At 54.3% G+C, this 8,622-nt stretch overlaps 1 long non-coding RNA gene across 1 annotated transcript in view; it reads right to left on the bottom strand.

Annotated features, from left to right (window-relative positions):
- Window positions 1–3,092: 3,092 nt before the first annotated feature.
- The window catches only part of LOC134419062 (uncharacterized), a 7,657-nt gene continuing 2,127 nt past the window's right edge, over window positions 3,093–8,622 (bottom strand). The window contains exon 2 of the long non-coding RNA XR_010027959.1: window positions 3,093–3,293. This is a non-coding gene — a long non-coding RNA (uncharacterized LOC134419062). The remainder of the gene's footprint in view (window positions 3,294–8,622) is intronic.

Raw genomic sequence — 8,622 nt, 5'->3', positions numbered from 1 at the left:
CGGGGCTGCAGCGAGTTGCGAGCCCCCCGCCGGCGTGAGTGGCACCGCCTGCCTCGGCCGAGGGCTCCTGCCTGCAGCCCCCCGGCCCCGGCGCCGTGCGGGGCGGTGCGGGCGGTGCGGGGCTGCTCCGGTTCGCTGGACGATGGTGTGCACCACCCGTCCCCGCCAGCCAGCACAGGGGCACCGCGACAAAGCTCTGCTGCATCCCGGGCCCACTTCGGTCGCTAGCCACGTCCTGCCCCGCCTGAGCGTCCGCTCAGCCTCACCCGGGAAAAAGACAAGGAAAGAGGGATTCTCCCCCTCAGATAGGCAGGAGGGAGGGCAGCTTAGCAGTAGGGAAACAGGAGAGTTATTTCCACCGCTACAAGCCAGGTTGACAGAAAAATATGCGCAGCTGTATATTTATCATCCTGGGCAAGTCATCCGCTGCTAAGAGGGTCCCCGGCTGAATCGTTAAGCGGCTGGAGCCAGCCCCTGTGAATGAGATTCGAAAGATTATTGATTTCCCTTCGGGGCCAAACGAGCCGGCTCCGCCAATGCCCGCCCGCCCCCGCCCCGCTCAGCAGGTGCGTGAGCCGCGCTCGCCGTGTGAAAACATCCGAGGTCTCCCCTCGGAGAGGTCCTCCCGTCCTCTTCCCCCGGCTCCGGAGGCACCCAGCGGCAGCAGCTGCAGAGATGGCCACTGACACAGCAAAGAGCCAAAGCAGTCATTTCTAGGGCCCGTTTTAGCTTCAAGAGCCTCCTTAAATAGTTTTCTGACAGACTGAAGATAGGGAAATTTTAAAGAGCGAAGAAAAATATAATCAGGAAAAAATAACCAAACCAAAACAAACCATCACACCAAACCCATGAGAAAGCAGAGTCCGCGGACACGGAGGCCCGCTGCCCCGAGGACGCCTCAGGCCCCGGCCCAGCCTCTGCGGGCCCGACAGCGGCACCGCGCTCCCTCTGGGCTCCGCTTGGGCATGCAGCAAATAACGAGGCGAGGGAGAAATAAATCCGATTATCTGCTTCTAACTTGGCTTTTGACGTTCTGCAGGAAGTGAAAGGCTTCCTAAGGAGAAAATTACTTGTTTTATCTCGCTACTTATAACTGCAACTTGAATGTGAGCAGCTTGCCCCCAAAATCTTGTGTAGCTACTGCCGCGTGTCACTTGCTAAGCCCCTACTGCGGAGTTAGCAACACATGGAGTCATTTTTAAAGCAGGCCAAGTCCGGAGACGTGGTATTTCTCCTTCATGTGTCCCAAAACCTTCTGCAGCCGCTTTGCAGGTGCGGGAGGCTGCCTGGGCCCGCGGCCGTGCCCGCACAGCTCCCAGCCCACCCCGGCCTCGCACACGGCCCGGCCCCGCAGATGCGGCTCCAGCTCTCTCCTCCGGCCCTGAAGAGGAGCTGGAAGGAGGGCAGAGAAACAAATATGTCTTTGCCTGAGTAAAGGGAGGAAAGCAACAAAACAACAACAAAAAACATTTGTTTTATCTCGTTCAGGTGGTATTTCACCGGGGATACGCCTCAGGGCGGGGAACTCCCTCAGCCCCGAAATCTGCACGGCACAGTGAGTGGCTGTGCTTCTCACCCACGCACCGTGGGAAGCCACCCGCGGCCACGAGCTTCTTTAACCATTTCCCTCCTGCTTTCCACGTGCCCCTTTCCAGGGGCGGAAATGCTCTTGGGCACCTGCACCCCCTCCTCCCCCACGGCTGCTCTCCCCCCAGGGGACAGCGAGAGCCTGTGGACCCCGTCTGCGCTCTGCAGAAGGATCCGGATGCTTCGTGAAGGCGGCTGTGCCCGTCGCAACGTGGATTCTGCCGTTTCTGGATCGTTTTGGTTGTGAACCTACTGTGCTCATGTTACAAATGCAATTAATAGTAAAAGCAGCCTTTATCTGAAGAGCAGGAGGCAGCTGCACACCGCAGGTCATTATCCATTAGCGGTAGTGTTCAGCACTTGGCAGGGCTGTCGTGTTCGAGGCAAGGGGAGGAAAAGCAGAAGCCTTATCTCCGCTCCTGGTCCTTCCACCGCTTTCCCCTGCCCGGGAGGGAGGCCAGCGAGCGGCAGGCTGTCCCGTGGGCAGGGCAGGCCGGGCGCCGGCGGATCGTGGGGGCCTGGGGGGCTTTCCCCCCGGGGCAGATGTCCCTGATTCAGTAGAGGAGTTCAAGTCTTCGAAATACGTATCCTTCTCTCCTGCCCTCCTTCCAGAAAAGTCCTCCAGTTTGCTTCGTAGCAATCGGCAGGGCTCGGCAAGCGCCGAGCCACCCCTGGTCCCAGCCGTGGCAAAGCGGCTTCGTGCCTCAGTTTCCCTATCGTGCAGACCCAGGTCAGTGCTCCCACCTCACTCTCCGAAACACGCCCAGACCGACGCCCTGTGCTGCTGATGCGGGAGGTGTTCCCACACCTGCTCGGGCCTCCCACACGACGCCAGGTGCCCGTTCCGACCCCACTGGGATGCGTGTAGCATCCGATGGGCTGCGCTTCACCCCACGCGACATTCCTGTAGGGACAGCTCGAGAGCACACAGAAACCCAGGAGGCAGAAACCCTCCCCTCGGCCCCACAGCCGGGCTCTACCTGCCGAGGCAGCTTGGCAGAACCCAGAGAGGTCTCCGCCCGAGACTTTTAGGGTTTCTCACCCGTTAAATGAAAGTTCAAGAACACACTGCGGACACCCAACAGGTCTGGCTAAAACCTCACCCGCGGCGCTCGCCCACGGCAGCACAGAGTGAAATACTTCCTCTGCAGCACCACGGTGAACTGCAGTGAACTATCTACCATCTGCTTAAACCTCAGGATAAGATGAAATATCTTATTGATTTAGTCTCTAAAAGAAATAGAGGAAGGAAGTGGGAAAAGGAAAAAAAAGAAAAAAAAAGAAAGAAAAAAAAAAGCCAACCCCAAACCACTCTGTTCTGTATTCTCGAAAAGGGAGGGGAAAAAAGCACCTCTTCGTAGCTCAGTGGGGAAAAAGGTCAAGCTACTATTGACAAGTATGTAAAGACATCTTCTAACCATGGGAAAACATGTATAAATTGTTTCGACTCACTGCATTTAAAACCAATGGAAGTGAATTACAAAACTGCACTTCTTGCATTGTTGGACTGAAAGGATATCTATTTATCATCTTATAAGACAGCTCGAACGATCTTTATCTGCTTTGCCCACTTTCTGACCCAAATTCAGGGTTTTTATGGAAAATTGCAGTCAGTTTGATTGATGAAATCCAAAGATGTCTAAAATGGCACCAAAGATCTCCAACTGTGCAGACTCCAACCGAGGGCTTCAATGTTGGCATTGTTCCTACGAAAAAAGTTGAGAAAACGAGCAAAAGTTAGGGAATTTCTGTTTAAAAACTTCAAATTTCAATGAGGATCCCGAACCTATTATCCCTATTCATGGAGTGAGCTGTGTGAACATAAAAGTATTTCCCACACATTGCAAAACAACAACAACAAAAACCCCTTATTTTTAAGCCGCTCCATAAACCTTCTTTGTAAAACGCTGAATAACCCTGTGCAGAAAATAAACCCAGCCGTTCCTGTTTAGAAATCATGTAAGTCTAAATCCTATAAACAGGAAGCTCACGAGAAAGGTTTAAAGAGAGAGGAGAAAAAATTTATATATTTCATCTGTGCATCCGAAATTAAAGAGAACCGTAATTTAAAATTCGGAGACATGCCTGAAGATGATTTTTAACCCCGGTGTGTGACTTCAGAGGGTTTAACTCAGGGTTCAGAGGGAGCATTTCTGCAGGAGATGCTCTTTCCCAGCCTCCCTCGTGGAAGGTGGATAAAAACCGCTGCCTGACAGGATTTCCCTGGCAGCACACGGAGCTGCGAGCTGCGGCCCTCGCAGGTGGGTGAGCGCTCGCTGCCCCCTGGAGCAGCCCAGCTCCACTCGGGACACGGCTGTGGCGCAGAGCCCCGGCGCTGCCCGGCCGCGGATCTGGCTGTTAGCGGCTCCCCGTCTCGTTTAGGGCCAGGCATTATTGTAGAACACTGTCACCTGCCTAATTGTGCTAAATGGCCACCTCCTATTATTAATAATAGCTGGAACGTGGCTCCTAGACACGTTACCAAGACTGGGAAGCTGATGAATGAAACCCCTACTAGGGAAAATCTTGGTAGCTGTCTTCTGTCGCATTACCCAAGGGGGCCGACTATAAATCTTCCTTCATTTTAACCACGTTTACCCTCATACTCCTCCAGGCTAGGGATGCTGTGTTAAGATTGCACTGATGTGCCAATGCTTTGGACCAGCTGCTCCTAAATACAGACAAGTCCTTGTCAATTAAGCCATTGAGGAGCAGGGCCTGGGAGCTCTGGGGCATTTTAGCAGGCAGCAGTGTGCAGCCCCAACAATTAGCATCCATTTTGAAGGGACCTCCAGGGCACAAATGCACAGGCAGGGAAGAATCAAAACACCAGGCAACTTCAATTCTGAAAACCGGTCACATAATGATACTGAACAGACCGGCCTAGGAGAAGTAAGACAATCTTTCTTGGGAAGGACGTTTAGCCGCTCCCCCAGCCGAGCCGTAGGGCCGAGGCACGGCGCGAACCGCGGAGTCAGAGGAGATAAATGAACACATTCATTTGCCTGTGTGAGCCCAAGTTTCCTTTGGCGGTTCTTCTTTGTAATTCGGTGTCACCTCAAGCAGCTGGTGGCATCCAATGCTCCCATGATCCTGGCCTTTGGCCCAGGCGGAGCTGGACAAGGCAGCCCGCTCCAAGGAGAAGAGCTGCGATGTCTCAGGTCAGAGAGGCCAAGCTACCAGTGGGACAGGCAGAGCACTAGGAGTTCAGCTAAACAAAACCCCGAGGGGAGTAGGGAGCCTGGGGGATCATTAGCGAAGGTGTTTGCTTAAGTCATTAGGAAGCCGGTAGCTAGGGGAAAAAAAGGCTTGTTCCACAAGGCACCTCCCCAGAATGGCAGGGCTGGAAATGCAGAGGATATCACAGCACAGGACTATGTGACCCTACCAAGTTCAACAACAGAGCAAACAGCACATGCCATTAGGGACAGCAGTCAACCGGGAGGTAACAAAGAGGGGAGGGCACTGGCAAAAATGTTCATGTATTAAATATGGAAAAGTATGGGGACAAGGGCAAGGGTCAATGAAAGTCAACAAGAGAGCAGGCGTAATGTTAGAAAGAATTTAATATCAAAAATACATAAATCTGCATGGGAGGCAGCCCCAGAATAGTCAGAAAGGAAGGCAGCCTTGGAGTCAACATTCACTTGGTAATAGAGCCAGAATGGATAGCGCCAGGTTGTTAACATTTAACACAAAAGTTAGCGGGGAATAAAGGACGCAGGGCCGGCTCCTTTAATTGTGGCCCCACCGGGAGATTTCCATATGTCACACTAAATGGATAACACCAGCCTCACTCCGCAAGGCTTCTGCCGCAGAGTCCCTCTCTCTCCCTTTGCTTTCGTTCCTTATTATTTCTTTTTCCTCCGTCCATCTCCGCACGCCCCGCGGAGCTTCCAACAGGGGCCGAAACAAAGGTCTGGCTCTGAGTCGATGCGGGGAAGGACGGGAGAGAGGAAAGGAGCGGAGGCTTTGGGACAGCCCATGCCCTCCCGGGCTTCCCTGCCCAGCCTCACCGGGAGTCACGGCTCGCCAAGAGCTGTCGCGACATGAAATTTAACTCCCGCGTGTTTGGCTAGGAAAGCATCCCCAAGTTAAAGTAGGGTCCGAGGAATCAGGACCTCGGTGCCGGCTCGGGAGGGCTGGGCTCAGCCCGGCGGGGAGAACGGGAGAACGGGCCGGGCCGCGCTGCCGCCCCCGCGCGGGGACCGGGCCCGTCCGGCTCGGGGCAGCGCACGGACCGGGACGGAGCGAGCGGGTGTCACGGACCAAACTGAAAAGGAAAAAAAAAAAAAAAAAAAAAAAAAAAGAAGCAAAAAACCCCGCGCCCCTGATCAATACGGCAGTGTTTCCGCGCTAGTTCAGGAGGTCAGGCGGGCGTAGACACAGCATGGAGAGTTATTTATGTCAAGTCGGGTTATTGTAAACGAAATCCAGCAAATTGCACATAAGCTCCTCGGGGCCGCCAGTGGGCTCGTGGGCAGAGGTCAGTGTCAGTCAGTCTGTCCATCCCTCTGGAGACAGTAATTGTCCGGGGGCTGACACCGCGTCGGGGGCGATAGGCGGCTCCATCCATCTCCATCCAGTTATCCCGGCGCCGGGGCCGGGGCTGCCCGCTGGTCCGCGGGTGCGTGGCACCAAGCCACGGCCGGCCCCGCTCCCGGAAATGCCACGGGGGAATGCCCCGGCTCCCACGGACCGTGCCGTGCCGTGCCGTGCCGCGTCCCGCCATCCCCGCGCGTCCCGCACCGGGCACCGCGCCTCGCCGGCCGGCCAGCATCCAGCTGCATCACCACCCTATCCTCCCTTTATTAATAGGGAAATTCTTCCTTTCTGACAATTTAATAGTCTAAAGTAATCTTCTGCGTGACATTGCCCATCCGTCTTCTCAAAAGAGAAAACAAAGGGGATGTTTTTTTCTTTGGGCCTCTCCAGATCCTTTTCTATTTTGAGAGGGGCTCCCCACAATGGGGTCTTTATGAACCATAATGGTTATGTTTATGAAGCCAGCGATACCAGTGTATGAAGACAATTTTATGCCTAATTAGAAAATGATGTAAGCAAGGGGGAGACAAAGAGGGCTTGTCTGCCGTGGCTGGGTCTCCGGCCACCACTCCAGGGCGAATATATCGCCTCTTCTGTGCTTTACGTCCACTATTTTTATAACATCTCGTCCATTAGCTCCTCAAACTGTTTATGATATCGTGGACAGTTAGTAAAACAGCTCAATTTAGCGGTGGATTAAAGCAATTTTGAAACTTGTTCCGAAGGGAATCGCACGGGAGGCGAAGAGCAGCCCTCCCCTCTCCTATCCAAGGGGACTTCACCTCTGGGAAGACTCCAATAACTGCAACCCCAGCTCCACTCGATTAAGGGATAATTTTTAATATATATGCAATAAATGTTCACTTTGTTAGATTGAATGACAGACAATAATATCGGCAAATCTTCATATCCATCCATTACCGGCAAACGAGCCACACAAAGAACATATTTGCTTTTGATTAATTTATTTGCAGACTCTGTTTGATAAAGCAATAACTATTTGGTTAAACTTGACATTCGGTCTTCGGGGGGTTATCAGACCAATTCCCTGTCGTTCGTGGGTGATAATAAAGCTGTTTAAACGGGATTAATTATTAATTGGTTGCAATTAATTTCCTCCCTTCTCCACGTCGACAGACAATGAGGATCACTCACTCCCAAACAAAAGACTACCATAGGAGCATCCTCGCCCCGTCTGTATCTATCTGTCTATCTATCTATCTATCTATCTATCTATCTATCTATCTATCTATCTATCTATCTATCTATCTATCTATCTATCCATCCATCCATCCATCCATCCATCTATCTATTCGTCTGCCCCTTTCCATCTCTCGCGATTCCTGTAGGCAGATTCTCAGCTTTCCTCTATCCCGCAGCAGGAGATGTCCCCCTGGGCGGGGTGACAGGGACGCGGGGACCCCCGTGCGTGTCCGCGCTCCGCGACCCGCCGGTGCTGCGGAGCAGTGACGGCCGTGCCTCCCTCCCGGCCGCGGAGAGAGCACGGAGCGGCCCCGGCCCCTCCGAGGGCTGCTCCGGGACCGAGCTGGCCGAACAGGTATCCCAGGGGGCGGCCAGGGAGCGGGTCGCTGAAGGACAGGACTCCCCGATTCAGGACTCCTCAGCAGTGATGAATTGCTGTGGGGGAGAGGAACCGAGCTTCTCTCCCCCCCATCTCCGCGCTTCTGCTGCTGATGAATGGGCCCCGAGGATGGATAGTCCAGAGTGTGTTATATCTTCATCAAACTTGTAACCCCTCCCTTTACTAATAATCTGTCACAACTTTACAGAACACACACTGAGACCAAAGGGAAGCCCCTGCCCTGTAGCCTGCCCCTTCCCTCCCCTGTCAGGAAGGGCTTTATCCGGGCGAGGAGCACGGGGGAGGGGTCCTCCCTCCGCGGAAAGTTTTCCTCGGCCACCGCTCGGCCTTTTCCCCCTCCCGAAGAGCCCCGTGCCCTGGTCCGGGACTCCCCGGGCCCTGAGCCCGGTCTCTCCTCGCCAGCTGCTGCAGGCGGGGCGGGTTCTGCTCAAGAGCCAGAGCCGAAAGCACCCCTGCAAATTTCCAGCACGGTTTTAGTAGCGGGAGACATGAGGCCAGGAGCGGGGAAAGCCACCCGGTTTCCCCGGGCACACGGAGGAAAAACAGCTAAGGCGAGACCCAGAATCCTCCTCCAACAACCGATCTTTCTCCTTCCATTCGTATTTCTTTCGATCACAGTTAAACCTCCCTTTTCCGCCGCGTGTTTACATTTCGAGCAGGTGCATCTTCCAGCATCTTCCACTCCTCCACTCTACACACTTAAAACCAATAATCACGACTGGTTGTTTAAAAGCCGGGAGAGCAGCGGGGGATGCCGTGGATGCCAGGCGGCTCTCACACACACACACACACCCACCGCACCCGCGGCCCTGCCCGCCGCCCGCAGCCCCGCAGCGCTGCCTGCCGCTCCCCGCGGCTCTCCACCGCCAGAAAGGGTCGTTCCGGAT

Source organism: Melospiza melodia, chromosome 5 (assembly GCF_035770615.1).
Source record: "Melospiza melodia melodia isolate bMelMel2 chromosome 5, bMelMel2.pri, whole genome shotgun sequence".
Taxonomy (NCBI): Eukaryota; Metazoa; Chordata; class Aves; order Passeriformes; family Passerellidae; genus Melospiza; species Melospiza melodia.
This window is presented reverse-complemented; position numbering and strand designations above follow the sequence as displayed.